Below are 9,695 nucleotides of genomic sequence, written 5' to 3' on the forward strand. Positions count from 1 at the left end.
TCCACATGACACAAGATACAAAGCTAGCACACGCAGGCTAGCATTGTTTATAAGTCCTAACCTTACATAAGAGGCCTGACTCATCAAGATTGCACAGCTCATGGCTATCGCTGTACAGACCATGTAAGCTCAGTGTACAGTCAGGTAGCGAGTCCTGTCAGCTGCCAGTCCCAGGGGACAGCATGTACACACAGGACCGGTGGAAGACGTGACAGTCGACCTCACCAGTTGAACCATGACCGCCGGAGCAGCCAATTACATCACCTTCTAACAGCCTGTCCACACTAATGTTATTTTATTGCAATTTAATTATGCTCAGGTTTCCACCGGGGCCAGATCCTGTTGAATAATTTACACACAGCCACGATGATTTGTCGTGCGCACTTCTCTGTGCTCTCATTTGTTTCAATAGGTATGTTTGATATAAATCGTTCAAACAATAATCTTGTGTTGTGTTTTCAACCGAGCATTTCCCGCTGTTACGCGGCCTTTGGGTTGAAGGACAGATTTATTAAGCCCAAAAATACTGAAGGGGGGAACAATTGGTCAAACTTAATTTTGCATTAATGACATGCCCACTGCACAATATATTAAGCTGTTCCTTTAAAGGGCAGCGAGCATGTATTAATGAGACTGAGAGCAGGTAATACTCTAATAGGGCTTACTAGGGCTGGCATTTACACCCAATAATGCTGTAGTCACGCTGGTGGAAGCCTGCATAGAAATGACTTCCTACAGTGTGCTTGAGTTCAAACTGTGTTGGATGTTGCTAATATCTGATATAGTATAAATCAAACATACTGATCCAAAATGTCCGTCTATTCTGATACAATGACTCATATACTTAACATTTTGTAAAGGCCTGACTTGAACTTGAAACCTTTACAAGACTAATCAAAATTACACGAGCGCGCTTGAATATACACACTGGCACATGCAGAATGGGCTCTGCGACAACACCTGTCTTTGAGAAGGTTGCAGTGTTATCCACTTGCTCTGATTCACATTTAAAAGGCCTGAATGAAAAGGTTCCCTTCTCCTCTTAAGCGCTTGATTTACAGGCTGTTTGTGGTTTAACGCCACACAAGACAATTGATTCGCTCCTCCTTCCCTGAAAGAAATTGGAATTTAATTTAGAGAAGGTCTTAAGCAGTTTTTAAAGACTTGGTGTCATTTGTTGGGCTGCATTAGAGATTACCCTCCTGGAAAAGCTTTTTAATCCTAGACAAGTGCAGCCATAGTAACGGTAGACGGGAGCCTCTTGGAGGCAGAAAGGTGAAGGGGGACTTTGACAAGATTTATTCTTCTCTTACTGAGACTGTTTCTTTCTTGAGGTCCCCCGCTCCACGAGGAGCATTTGAAAAAGAACTGAGAGGTGGGGGAAAGGATAAAGGAGGTATATATTAAGCTTTTCTTTCCTCTCACCACTTAATTTCCTTGCAGGCGCGCCTTGCGCCGTTGTAATGAATGTAATTGCCGCCTTTGATGAGAATGCTATTATCTGGATCACACTTTACATGGGCAAACAAGACTGCCCCTCCCTCTGCCTCCACCTCCCATTTAACTCAGCAATGAGACCCCCCAATTATGCAGGGAACAAGTGGCTTTTCATAAAGCCAGCGTGTCGCTCTTGATTGGTGAGGCTTGGAGCCGGCTCCGTGTGGACAAAGGATAGATTAGATGTGATATAGGCACACCAAAAACCCCATTTCCTTGATTAATTTCCTGCATGCCTCGCAGAAAGGGCCCACTCTCTCTCCACTGAATTCTATCTCTCCTTTAAAGACAAACTTTCATCTTTTGATAGATGTGGCAACTCAATGGACAGACAGACATTTTATTGACCCAGGTTTGACCACAGCTGCCCGGGCTTCAGGAGGGAATAGGAGCAAAAAGAGAAATGTTTCACTTCAGTGTGAGAGGATGGGCTTATTTTTCTTATAAAAAGCTCAGAATCTTTTGTGGCCCTGACTGTATTTTTCTGCCCTCAGCTGGGATCAACTCACTCTTCATGCTGATCTTTTTGTGCTCTCATGCACACAAAAACACGGAGCGTTCACTCCTTCTGTCTCCTTCACATACACACACACACACACACAGCCGCACACTAAACAGGCATTTGATGATAGTGGCAAACAGATATGATGGGATTTTATGAGGCGATGCGCGATAAAGCTGCTGTCACCTTAGGAAGTCTAAGTGTTCTTCTGACTGCCTTATTACCGTATTAAAGCACCACTCGACAAATTCACACACACCTCAGCCCGGCTCTGACAACCCGGCGTGATTCTGTCCAATATTCCAGCAGGCTGAAATATCGAGAACAATCAAATAGACTGTCACAAGTGACAGATTATACTATTACTCCTCAAAGATTGTCATCCTTGAAATGTATTCATAGCCATTTCTTCTTTATCGGTGAATGATTATTCCTCTAAGCAAGCAATTCCTGAGTGATAAATTGGTAATCAATTCATTTGACTATTATGCTTTGAGAATGGCTCCGAGGGATCAGCAGCATTGGTCACTCTTATTCACTTGCATATATATCCAACACTAACTCAGGGCGCTGCTGGAGCTGATGGATGCCGGCAGCTCCGACCACCTGACTCTCAAAAGGTTTATACCATCAGAAACAGGTTGCCATCCGGACCCAGTCACGACAGAGAAAGAATTGGCCAATATTTTTGACTGAAGTGGCATTTTAGCAGTATTTATTTGATGGTCCCACTACCAAAACCATGGGCCACAAATAAAGAAGATGGTATAATAGCTTTTGACTGGCCAGCTAGCTCCTGACTTGAAATGAAGTGTCCAGTTGTGAGTTATCGTGGCCAAACGTCATTTGTACAGCCTGAAAAGTGGGGACATTTTTCTAGCTTGTCACTCTCTGGCTATAGCTCATTGTCCTGAATGATGCCTCTGAACGCACAGTTGCCCTAATACGAGTATTTCACTCGCACCGCAAGGAGGCTGGTAATGGATTAGCCTGTCCATAGGAAGATAATATAGTGCGTCCACAGGCACATCTTTAAACACCAGTGGGTCACAGGTAGAGAATAAACTCTCAGCACGTCTCTGCTCACATTTAGTACAAATCTTAGCCGTCGTCTTTGTAGTTTCGACCGAAACAAAACAAATATATATATATATATTTTTTAGGGCTACGTCTTATGGTTATATGTAGGGATCAGTCTGCTACTCATTTTTTTTTTCATTAATTGGTTCATCAATTGGTTCATCAATTAATTCTTTGGTTCAAAAACTAAAACATTGAACATGACCTTAAATCTCAGAGTCCAAAGAAAAATTTAAAATCGACTAACAATCCACAACAAAAGATAATAAGTTAAACTTGTAATGTCTGATTCCATTTAAGCCTATTTTTATCCTCTGTTTCATTTCTTTTTTTTTTCAACTTGAGACGGGGGCAAATCCTTCACGTTTGCCATTTATGCATAAAATATGATTAATCTTCTGTTGATCGGCTAATTCATTAATTGACTGATGGTTTCAGCTGTACTCTATTTAATCATCTCTTTTAATTCTGCAGACGGTCACCTAAAATATGATCAATGTCAAGTAAATTCCTGAATTATTTTATTTTATTTTAGCTATTTTTATCTTCCCATTTATTTTTTAACCATTTATGTTCATTTTTATTGACTTGACTTTCATTGTATTTTGGCTTAATGGCTTTTGTGTTTTACCTATTTTATTTTTTCAATATACAAATACACTTAAAGGATAAATGTACCAAAAAGTGAAAGTTCAGTCGTTATCTACTCATTCACATGCTGATGGAAAGTCTGGTGAAGTTCTTTTCACAGTAAAAACGGTGTTGTAGCATTCTCCTAAACAACTGAAGTGGATGGAGACTTGTTTATAAATGTAGAAAAACAACAGAATCCTAAATTTATTTGAAAAGACATTATTTACACTCATGATACCTGGCCGAGCTCGCGCACCCACTTCAGACACGGTGTACGCGATAGCTTTTCGCTCTATTGAAGATTTTGGTTCTATAAAGGGTCTTTAGTAACTTTTAGAATCAGTGTTGGATCTCAGGCCTTCCAGAGACTTGGATTACACTGGACGAGCTGCTCTGAGCCTTTTAATGATTTTTTTCCTTGGTTGTTTTTCATGTTTTCTGCATCAGTTGGTTAGGAGAATGCTGGGACGTTGTTTTCCTGTGAAGCTCCAGAAATGATTGGGGTGAGTAGGTAATGACTAAAATTTTATTTTTGGGTGAATTTAACCTGATTTCCATTTTAATTAATGATAATGAGGAGAAACCTAGTTTTAAAAATGCTTTCTCACTAATTTAAATGGATACATAAAAGAGCTTTGAGTGTAATAAAACATGCTCCTCTCTTAATGATCATGAAAATCTTTCTAAAAGTACTGAGGAAACTTAATGCTGTTGATTCCTGATAGGTGAATCATGTTCACATGGAAGTTCTACCATTTTTTAAAATACAAATTAAGATTCCTATAACAATCAGAATGCACCAACATTAATATCATGAACAAAACTGTCTTCCTTTGGGAGTTGACATCATTAAAACTCTTGCACAGTCTAAATTAGCTGTTGAGTTTCGAGGTGTGTATGGATCTGCTGGAGTAAAGACTGGTCTGAACTGGACAGTCCCGCTAATGTGAAGGAAGTTTTAGATTAATGAGGCTTCTGCCCTTTGAGGGTATTGATCAAACCCAATCTGGCCGCGAACGATTTGCTCCCCACTGCTGTAATATTAATAATGTATCAACATCATGAGCAAAACTGGTCCCAGTATTCCTCTGGGAGCTCACAACATTAAAAAAAAAAAAAAACTCTAACACACTCTAAATTAGCTGTTGAGTGTTGATCTCTGTATGGATCTGCTGAAGTGGCTGTTGAGTAAAGAGGGGTCCGAATTGGACAGTTCTGCTAATGTGGAGGAAGTTTTAGATTAGAGTTCTGCCCTTTGAGGATATTGATCACGCCCAATCTGGCCAGGAATGATTTCCCTTGCTCCTCTGCTGTTACATTAATAATGTATCAACATCACGAACAGAACTGGTCACAGTATTCCTTGGGGCGCCTAGAGGAATAAAAAAAAAAAGAAAGAAATGTGAGGCACACTTAGAATTAGCTGGTGAGTTTTGATCTCTGTATGGATCCACTGGAATGGCTATTGAGTCAGAGTAAAGAGGGGTCTGAAGTGGACAGGGTCACTAATGTGAGGGAAGTTTTAGATTAATGAGGCTTCGGCCCTTTAGAGGCCACACTGCAATTCTTTGAAATATTAATTCCTGTTGCTGTAAATAAAATTATACAAATTATACAGTTACACCATCAATTCAGAGTAAAAAAAAAAAAAAGACTTTGCTTCATACAGGAGGAAAAAAAGCTCCTCACTTATATCCAATTTAAAAAGTTCAATAAATGTTTACTAAGATGATAAAATGTTTGCTATGATGACATTTTTCTTTTGTTTTGATTCACATAGAAAATCATTGTACTACAGTCATTTAAAGTTACACCCACTAAATCTGAAGAAATCTCACCAGAGAACAGCTTAATAAATGACAGCAGCAGCCAACGGCATAAAAACATAAGTAAGAGCGACAGTTCTTGACAAACTTATTTTCTGCAAATAATGTTTTGCAAAATCTCCTTGAAAAAAGAAAGATTCAGTGGTGATCCAGTCAGGTTGGCAGCCTGGCATCATCTCTGTCTGGTTGCACATTTCTGTTCTTTTAACTAAATGATTGGATCAACGCATGTTTCGTCCTGTGTTGTTGCTGCAGCACCGACAATAATACGACTTGGAAACACTAGAAGGGATGAAAGTTCACTGCGACCACATTGGGCGAAAAATACTATAGTTCAACAGCAAATCAGGCAGTTTATTTTAAAGTTTCGATTGAGGGAAGTGAAGGTCACAAGATCTGACAGTATTCATCATTATCACACAAAATGTGTGACATAATGAGTTTTGTTTTTCCAAACAAAAAGCGGTCTATAAATAGACTACAAGTTATTGATTAAACCACTGTGACCAGGAATAATTTCTCATGCTCCCCTGCTGTTGTCCTTTTCTAGTCAGTGACTATAGATTAGCCAGAGGCCGTCACTGCAGGTGCTGCTGGGTTTTTATGTTGTATGGGTTATGGGTTATTTTAGTTTGTTGACGGCAACACACACATCTTTGGTCTATTATCTGGATCTTGACAGCCGACAGCTCTGTTTATTTTATTTTTTTTAGTACACAACAAGAAACCCCTAGTTCTTTGGCTCTAAAATGACAAATTACTAATGGGTTAAATAATCTGCCACTCGTTTGAGATTATTTCAGATATTCAATCCAAATCTATTTCAAAAACATTCTCAAGTCGTGTGAACTTTGTGATGAAATCAATGTGTAAAAATATAAAGACGTCCTTTGCACTGTGTTGGAACTGTGAACATTATCAGCCATGTGTGACCCGACAGGGTTACACACATTTCTTAATTACAGAATATGCAGAGTCTCTAGCCATATTAAAGCCTGTTGGATAGTCCAGATATACTCATATATCTAGACTAGTTTAAGGCTTCAGTCTCTGAATCCATCTCAGCCCCAGTCTGAGCCCCAGGAGCAGCGGCTCCCTCTCCGGCCCTCCTGCAGGCATCGTTAGCCAGACGATGATGGGAGCCACCTCGGCCATAATGGGAGGGTTGACTGACCCCTGACCCCGTATCGATCCGCTGGCTGTGTCCAGCTGGGCCTCCCCAAACCCAGTCAGCTGGAGAGGTGTTTAAAAGCTAACACCCCGGCTCCCATCCACCCCGCTACGCAGTCATTAATTACATCATTTACCTGTGACAGTGACAAACATGCCCGGCCACGCCGCAGTTTATTAGGGTCACTGTATAAAGCCCAGGCCAAACCCAGATCAAAAGTGTGTGTTTGTGTGTGTGTGTGTGTGTGTGTGTGTGTGTGTGTGTGTGTGCAATGGGGAGTGAAAGACCCCATCTCATACAGTATGGGATTATGAGTATAGATGCATGAGTGTGACTGCTTTGTCCTGGTCTGTCGCGCTGCTCAGTGGGGAGGTTTATTTTGATTTATTTGATATGTTGAAAGACAAAGATTGCCAATTTTCTTGTACAGACAAGAATATGAGTATAGATTCCACAAACACAGGGTGGGGAAAAAAAATCACAAACAAAACCCCTCAGCTGAGTTTATCATTGTAGTCCTTGTAAAACACCTCGCGGGCGATGGCATTTGACATGTTTTTGGACGAAATTTAAGAATCTTGCAGATTTAAGACCGGTTTCCTTTTATGTTTGTGTGCTTGCTTTTCTATGCCACTGTGCTGACTCAGTTCTTGGCCGGCCTTTGTAGGCTTCGCTGGATGTTTGTGGCCCATTCATTCCTCAACTTCCGCTGCCGCTGCCTTTGCATTGCCTCTTATTTCTGCGGGTGTCTCCCATTCTGCATCCACCTTAAAATCACCCCCTTTCCCCTCGCCGTCACCCTTCTGTCGCCTCTCCTCATTCAGCATCCCCCCCCTTTCCTTTCCTCTTGACTATGGCCCTCTACACAATAAAAGATCATTGGTTTCCTCTTGCCATACCTTTCCCACTACACACTGGTATTTCAATCTCGACTCAATCGAGAAGGCTGACCTGCACACATAAAGAATTGGCTTTAAGGCTTTGGAAATGGAACTAAATCTGCTGCAGGTCACACTGGGGGAAAATAAGCGGCAAATGTAAGTAAGCATGAAATAGTTTTTCATAAATAATCCAAATGACAGCAGGCTTTCTAATGGTGCCAGGGGGCTGTAAAAGAATATGTTGCCAATTTCTCCCCTATTAAAGTGAAATAGAAAGCCAAATACACAACGGTGCTGACGGAAAAGTTGCATACCTGGGCCCGTTGGAGTGGGAGATTGAGGACACAGTTGGGCGTTAGAGGCAGTTGTAGTCGGGGGCGAGGTGGTGGAGTGATTGCTAGCCGTACAGTCGAGGTCTTTCCACTGCGGGGAAAAAGAATGCCCCTCCTTCACATCAAATCAATTGGTCAATAACTGCCCTCTTTCCCTGCGTGTGCGCAGGTAGGCAGCTCTCATCTGTCCCCGCACGGTGTTGATTTGATTTGCACTTATGTTTTTACAAATAATCAATGCTCCATTTTGACTAATACAAAGGGCCTCTAACGGCGTAACGTCGTCAAAGAGGGAAAAGGGGAGAAACATGGAAAGAAGTCATTAATGGGAAAGCTATTGACAGAAAGGATAAATGCCGAGATACAACAGTGCCGTGTGGTTTTTAGTCGAAGAGAAACCCAATCATCTTAGTTGTACTACAAATCCTTAATTGTTATCAGTGGAGGAAGTTACAAGAAAAAAAGAATCCTGACTGTAAAATGTCACGTCAGACTAATTAGCAGGAGTTGAATGTTTTTCGTCTATTGTGATATGAGACATCACATCATTTTACATCACATCCACGTCTTGTTGTGCAGCTTTTTAAGAATATATGGCAACATTAAAAAGAAAAAAAAAAGATGTCTTTGAATTTTTATATCAAAATCCAGTCATATCTTCTTCCAGTGAAACAAAATTTCCACATGTGCTTATTGCATTAATTTACAACCAATAATATCATGTCAATCACCATCAATAAATCTTTCACTTTAACCGATGAGCGAGTGGCACAGATTTTATGCCAGAAACATGCAGCTGAAGCGGGCTGATTTGCGGGGCCACAACTTAACTACTACTGTACGTAAAGTTTTATAAACTTTTTTGCAGGAAAGGTAAATATGAGGAAGCAGATAACACTCCACCTTCTGTTCCATGTGGAAAAAATGTATTACATGTAAAAGGTGATGTGATGTTTGCTGGTGTCTTTACCAAACGAGCATGTTTAATAAGATTTGTAGGCTCGGGCATCTCTGTACCACCACAGTTATTTATGTTTATTATATTTCAGTTTCATCAAATCATCTTTTTAGCCCTAATTATTAGAAAAATGTGTTTTAAGGAATAAATTGTAAAGGGCCTTTTTGTAAAATAAATAGTTCCTGTGAGTGTTATACTTGCACATATTATATCATGTGATTATTATCACTAATCCATCAATGTCTAAGTATTTTGCTGGGTAAGGTGGTGGAGATGGGGCTGATTTAAACGGTTTATATACTCTTTGTGTTGTGGACATGAAATTGGAATACTTGAGCAGAGTGCCAGTACAGAGTGAATGTACTTCGACTTTACTTTTGTCAACCATAGACTGTGTTAGTTTCTATAAAGCTGTCAGTTCCTATAAAGCTGCTGTGGACGTGAATGAAAAAAAAAAAAAAAAGGGTGTTACGGCAAGCTATCTGAGTCATAAAGCTTTTGATTGGGCTCTTTGGAATTAATCCAGCTGGTGAGACTAGTCTTTGTGTGTGTGAGTGAGTGTGAGTGAGAGAGGCTGATTTGAGGGCCCCTTGAGTCAGAATCTGTTATTTATTGCTATTAAATGGTTAATTTTCCTGGGTGCCCTGAGGACTTTGGGGCGCATTAAGATGTGAGGAAGATGGAGTTGTCAAAGGGTCGGCCCGAATGCTTGATATATTAGGAGAGCGGTTTACAAAGATCCATTAGCGATTGGTATTGGTCCCTTATATGATTCCCATTTTTTGGGAAAAAAAAGAGTCCTTTACTTCTTTACT

The sequence above is a fragment of the Acanthopagrus latus genome, chromosome 15 (assembly GCF_904848185.1).
Source record: "Acanthopagrus latus isolate v.2019 chromosome 15, fAcaLat1.1, whole genome shotgun sequence".
Classification (NCBI taxonomy): Eukaryota; Metazoa; Chordata; class Actinopteri; order Spariformes; family Sparidae; genus Acanthopagrus; species Acanthopagrus latus.